Below are 7343 nucleotides of genomic sequence, written 5' to 3' on the forward strand. Positions count from 1 at the left end.
TATTACCTACATACACTTTGCCAAGAGGGTTAGTTTATGTGTAGGTTCAAGTATCACATGGAAACTATACATATGCAGCCCAAGAAATATCAACCTTGGACTAGAGTTAGAAGTAATTTTTTAACAAATATTCTTTCATTTTAAATATAATTTTAAAGATCCAGATACCAAAGCATAACCTTTATCACAGTGCCTAGAACTTGGCAGAAATTTTGTCGAATTTTTTTGTATTAATAAAATTTCTAGGACTTAACTCTAATACTAATTTTAGTAGACCTTACATCACCTTTTTAGATATAAACAAGGCATTATTTCTGCTTTATTTACATAAAATTTTATTTTAAAATTTTCATAAAAGTAACCTTCTAACAAAAGTTATTTCAATAAAGACAATAAAATACTAAAAGGAAAAGAGAAATCATAAATAAGATAAAGGAGAAGTCAGATACACTACTTTTAGGGGTTGATAGCCTAATAAAATTAAAAATCATATTTGATATTTTTCTGTTACTTTGTCTATTTTCTTTAACTGAGTATATACTATATTAACATTCTATAGTTTTATTCTTATGTATATCACTGTATCATAAACATTTTGCCATACTACTAAAATTACTCAACAAAACATCATTTTGATGGCTTTATAAGGGAAAGTACTTTAGAGGTAAGATAAGCCATGTAAATTATTTTCTTGATCCTTCCTTTCCTCATGGGCCATAGCAGTGGGAGTGCCCAGCAGGGCCACAGTGCACAGGAGCAAAGAATTTTCAATAACCACCAGAGTCTTGCCCCTAAGTTTTTAGTTTCTTATTGTACTAGAATAACTATTAAATGATTTGTGTTTCTGGTCTTACAACTTTATAAAGCCATAAGGATCACCACTCTTATCTACCCAACCAAATTTGATATGCTATCAATACTCAAACTATGGCCAAGAACTTGGTCTCCTTCCAAGTTAACAAACAGAACTAATGGATTTGTGTCCATAATGTATCTGAGCAAAGCTTGCAAGGTGAAGTGATCTTTATTAAACAGAAAACTGTGGTAACTAAACATAGAAAAATTAAACATGTAAGCAGTATTCTAAGAGGTACTTACTATTGATAATGGTTTTCATATAGGTGTAGCATTCTTGGGGTGGCTTGTGAAACATATTCAATGACAAAAAAAAGTCATTGATTTGGAAGAGCCTTTGTACATGTCCTGGTACTATCACATGAGTGCTAATAGGATTATAAATATGCTTAGCATGTCCTTGGGAGATCATCTGCTAATTCAGTGACATTCAGTTGAAAGCATGGGAATGGCTAAAAGTAAAAACAAAGAATTGAAGAGCAAATCTGAGAAGTTAGAAGAAACTAGAGAACAAGTGAATTCTAATTTTAAAAGACACTATTTTCCTTGATCAAATACTGTGTAAACTACAGTATCTTAATTTTCAAGTTAGTAACCAACATACAAAAAAGGTCAAATATTGATTTTAGTATTTAATACTTTAAAATCAATGGATCCAAAATCCATAGAAAGTGAATTCTAATTTTAAAAACTATTTTCCTTGATCAAATACTGTGTAGACTACAATATCTTAATTTTCAAGTTAGTAACCAACATACAAGAAAGGTCAAATATTGATTTTAGCATTTAATACTTTAAAATCAATGGATCCAAAATCCATAGGAAGAAATGTTTAGTGATTCCATATACTAGTATATTATTTCTCTTTGCTGTATCAAATTCACATGTGTTTTTTTTTTCCAAAAACATAAAGCATAAATACTTAATACATTCAAAATCCATCTTCCTGGCATAAAGTTTTATCTCTAATATATCCAATCTAAGTGAGAAAAATGCTGGGTTAGAAGAAAAAAAGTGCTGTTGAGGAATGGCCCAGAAATTCCCGTCACCCTTCCTACAAACTGATGGTGCTCAACCTTTCGAAATGGCATCATAAAGTTGGGAATTCTGGCACTCACTCTATTCTTGATTAAGACACATCTTAATTATCCAATGTATTTTCAGCCATTGCAGTAGCTCTGCAATAACAGGGATACTGGCCTAACCAACTCGGCACCTCTGGTATGAAAGCAGCTCCCAAACTCTTTCATATCGGGGGCTCAGTTTTTCTTCCTTGTGTATCTTCTTTCTCAAACACACTTTCCTTCACTCATTTACCTTAACTAGTAGTCACTGATTTGCTAGAGTAGAAAGAAGGTAATGCATCTCTGATGAACAGATGTATAAGACAACCTTCCTTTCAGTGCCACTTCGCTGGATATAACACTGGGCTTCTACTCCTTCTCCCTTTCTATGTTGACATTAGTAATAACAGCAACCATGGATGAAGTGATTTTCATGAGCCAGGCCCTGTGTTAAGAGCTTTGGTATATCCATTTCCCCCTCACAGCAGTTCTCTGGGGTACTATGGTCATTATCATTTAACATATTGGGAAGCAGATAAGGAGGGTGACTAATTTACACAGCTATTCCTGATAGGCTGGGATTACACAAAAGATCGTCAGATATCAAAGACCCTTCTCTTAACCAGTGATTGACAAATTTCTGTTGCCTTGATCCTGATTCCTTGGGTTGCTAAAAAAAAGGGGCGGGGGATAATAAGCAATCTAAAACCAAACAAGTTTTAAAAACACTACATATTTTATTTTTCCTTGAAAATTTAAAATGCATATTTGGGCACTCAAAGTTCTAAAAAATTAGACAGTCAAGAGAACAATTTAATGTAGAATAGCTATAAATTTTCCAAATTCTTTTAATCATAGAAACTCTTTTGTTCCCTGTATAACATCTAATTAATCACCCACTTTGGAAAATACTGCCACACTTTCTTCTTTTGAGTCAAAATTATGAGTCTCTTTTGTTTCCAGTACTCTACTTTAAAAAAACAAAAAACTTTTTATATGTTTTTATTGATTTCAGAGAGAGGAAGGTAGAGAGAGAGATAGAAATATCAATGATGACAGAGAATCATTGATCAGCTGCCTTCTGCATGCCCAACACTGAGGATTGATCCCACAACCCGGGCATGTGCCTTCCCTGGGAATCAAACCATGGCCTCCTGGTGCATAGATTGACGCTCAATCACCAAGCCACACTGGCCAGGCCTAGTTCTCTACTTCTATACTCACAAACGACTTGCTTAGCCACCTGACCTTCTGAACCCCATCTCAATAAAAGTGAGTATCTTCTCACCAGAAACCATTTCTTCACTGGATATATAAATAAAGTTGCAACTAAAAAATAATTTTATTTTCCTTGGATCCTCCCTTCACTTCATTACCATCCCTCCATCCCCTATCTTGGCCCTGACTAAATTTGACTAGAGCTTGAGGATTTAACCAAGAGGTATGGGCTATACCAAGAAGCCTTCCAGAAACATACTACCTTTCTGATTGGGTGAGAATCTCATCTCTTTACTCTATGGCACTATGGTACATAGTTCTGAATGTTACATAATTCTTAGTGTTATATTACGCTCTCAAGTATGTCCGTATCTGCTACAAAAACAAAACACTATGCAATGATAAAAGGAACATGGCATCACACAATTTATAGACTTCCCTGATGTAGGGAATTCAATGTAGGTCCTACACTCACAATAAAATTCACTACTCTGGCAGATCAAAACCCTCTATTTCTTAAAAAGGATATTTCCAATTTTATATTAAAGTTATTAACATGGGCCTTTAAGATCCATGGAAATATGGACTTTACCATTATTGCCTTACTTAGCTCTGTTCATTCGTCCCTTTCCAGTTCGAGAGACTTTCTTTTAATTCTTTTCCTAAGTATTCTACAAGACTATTGGAAAGAGCACAGACCCTAAAAACAGGCAAAATACCACTTAGCTGCAAAGTAAACACCACCAAGTTATTTTGATATCATGTGCCTCATATCATGTAACCTAAACAAAGAAATGAAGTCCACACCTGTTATTATGTATGTGAAATTACCTGGAACCTAATCAGTGCCTAATCAATGTTAGTTTTCCTTTTAATGCTAAAATTCATATCCATGCCCTTCTTACTATCTGAACCACAACTTACTAAGTTCTCTTATAGATATTTCAGGGGTTGTTATGAGCTTGTCTGCAAGTTTTCCAGTAAATTCAATCAACATGAAACAGTAGAAAAACCAGAATTTGCAATCAAACCCAGACCTGAACTCCCACCACTCTTCATTTCTTAACTATGTGACTGTAAGCAAGTTTTTTAACCTCTCAAAAGTTCAGTTTCTTTATCTCTAAAGTGGGGGTGGGGGTATAACACCTATCACATAATCTCACTTCAGGCATTAAAGAAAATAGCAAACAAAGAAATGTTGAGCATTGTGCTAATGTTAAATCGCCATCATTTCTTACAGCATTCAACAACAGCATCATGCCTTAACAAAAGTAGGAGCTGGATAAAAAATATTTTTTAAGGTTAATGCTACAGATTATACTGAAAGAAATTTGTGGGGGTTACCCAAAGTTGATAAGATCGACTAGCAATGATTTTAGTTCTTCCAATGTGGGTTTGGACAGTGTCAGAGTCAGAAGGCATGGAAGAGCTTACAAACAGAAACAAACAACATATCTTAGGCTTCCAGGGTCCATGCAACCCAACCATCAAACTCATATTCCCAAAGCAAGGCAGCTCATCCTTGCTGAACTTGGCAGAAGAAGAGAGACTATATGAGATCCATGCCATAGAATTAGAGGCTGAAGCCTGGCTGGAATTAAATGAGAAATGGTATTTAACCCTTCCCCCTTTGTACTGAAACTATATACTTGCACTGAAGATGAGATTATCATGATGTCTAGTCTGTTCCAAATCCCCAAATGGATTTCTTGGACTAACTGGATTTCGGGGACATGAACAGAACTTTCTCATTCAAGGACAGGGTAACTGGAATGTGATGTGTAAGCTTTTCTTCTTGCTGTTAAGCACTTGCCTCTTCAATTCATCCAGCATGCACTGTGACAGATTCACCTTCTTTATTCCCTGTATTGTGACACCCAAGAACTGATTTAAACATCAGATCAGTACAAGTGATCCAGATTCCAAAATCCCACTCTGTGGCTCCAATCATTGCATTAGCTTATTTCCTAATCCCCAAACTTCCTTTGTTACTTCAACATTCAGAAGGACTGAAAGTTACTTCATTTCTAACACATTTCTATTCTAAAAAATAATAGAAGAGCTTACTGATACTGTGATCACCTGCTTGTAATAAAGACAATGTGTGTGCAATTCCTGTATAATTTATTATTTTCCAATACTTCACTTAGTTTTTAGTAGCTTCATTGAGGTAAAGTTAACATATCATACAAGTCACCTCTTCAAAGTGTGCAATTGAATGGTTTTTAGTATATTCAGAGAACTGTGCAATGATCACCATATTAGATTTTAGAACATTTATCAAGTCTGGACCCACACACAAAGAACACATATTCCCATTAGCAGTCACTTTGCATTCTCCCTCCCCACTAGGCACCCAACTGCTAATCTATTTTCTGTCTCTATGAATCTGCCTATCTAGAACATATAATATAAACCATTTCATACAATATGTTTTTTATAAAGTACATATTTAATTTAGTATAATGTTTTAAAGATATCTCCATCTGCATTACATTCTTTTGGTTGCAAAATAATATCCCACTTTATGGATGTATTGTTTTGATTTATCTAATCATGAGCTGATAAATCTTTGGGTTATTTTCAGTTATTGGCTATAATGAATAATATGCAATTTTTTTAGTACACAAGTTTTTCTCTTGAAGTTTAATTGCTTGGTAACTCTATGTTTAAAATTTTGGAAAACTGCAAAACTGTATTTTGAATTCAGTTTTGAAAGCCAATACATCATTTAAAGTAAGAAGTTAATTTGTCATAACAATTAATTACATTTCCTATTATTATTAGGGAAAATTGATTCAGAGTAAGCAAATGGTAACAAAACCACAGAGGTTTGTTGTTTTTTTAAGCCCAATATCAGAATTCATATTTTTAATTTTAGTCCTATGTTCTTCCCCCTGCATCTTTCTGGACAAGGCAATTTATAATATTGTCACTTATGTCATTTAATCTTATCCTGTTCCAAGCCCCACTTAAACTACTTGAGTTAAAAAAATCAGTTTGACATACAAAGCGATTGTAGGAGAGAAGGCAGGGTGGGGAAATTCCAAGTTACGAATCAATAAACTGAAATGGTATGTCTCCAACTTCTAAAGAAAAATCAAAACAAAACCTCTGAGATATAGTGAATAAAAACCAAATAAGTAAGTTTTTGTGGTCAATTGAAATACCTTTTGGTGAGCCTTAGAGAATTTCAAGAGAAAGCAGGGATAGTCAAGGTACAGATTATTGCTAACAAGCTTCAGTGTGCATGCATACCACATGGGATCTCCTGTTAGACTTATACATCCCTGGGAACTATCACACACACACACACACACACACACACACACACACACACACACACACACACACAGAGAGAGACTTTGACTGACTATGGGAGGGGTAATACCAAGGAGCTGAGCATCAAATATGTGCACAAGGGAGAACCTAAAGGGGAAGGTCTATAGACATTATTTTAGTAGCACTAGTGCAGTGGACTGAGCTTACAAATTAATTAGGTAAAATTTGAATCCTACCTTGTGCAATGCTGTGCAATTTCCTAGTGTCTGTGTGTTCATCTATTATATGGCAATACAAACAACCCTTTCACAACACTTTCATGAAGATGCAATGATAAAACACTTCAAACATATGAAAAGGATCAGGCCCTAGCCAACGCAGACTTTCTCCCTGCTTCCCTCAATCAGTCATAAGGAACTGGTAAATATACTGGCTTATGCAACAGTTGCAAAATGAGTTGCTTTGTTTCATCCTTTCTGCTTGAGGCCGACCCTTCCCTTCTCCAATAAAGTCCCCATTGTAAGCATCCTGTCTCAACATACAAGAAATTTTTAAAACACTGATTTGGATGAACTAGTTGCAGCTGCAAACGTGACGGTAGGAACAAGGTACTATATATGCCCAATGTTGATTAGCATCACCGTGACTCATTATTCTGATCAGCCAGAAGCAATTTACAATCATCTTTAAGCGAGTGCACATCATTTTCATAATTGACTTGCGGGAGCTTTGACACAACAACTTGTCGTAGCTGTCAATCACTGTCATAGGATAGAGGAGTAGGAAGCCCTTTGGGAACAAAAGGCAAAAACTACAGTACCTGATATAGTGGACAGAGAACAGGATGACTATGCATCCTTTTCCATGTTGCTGTTTTACAGGCCTTAGAACAGACACTCTTCCAGATAGAGGAAAGAACCAAAA

The sequence above is a fragment of the Myotis brandtii genome, unplaced genomic scaffold (genome assembly GCF_000412655.1).
Source record: "Myotis brandtii unplaced genomic scaffold, ASM41265v1 scaffold1006, whole genome shotgun sequence".
Classification (NCBI taxonomy): Eukaryota; Metazoa; Chordata; class Mammalia; order Chiroptera; family Vespertilionidae; genus Myotis; species Myotis brandtii.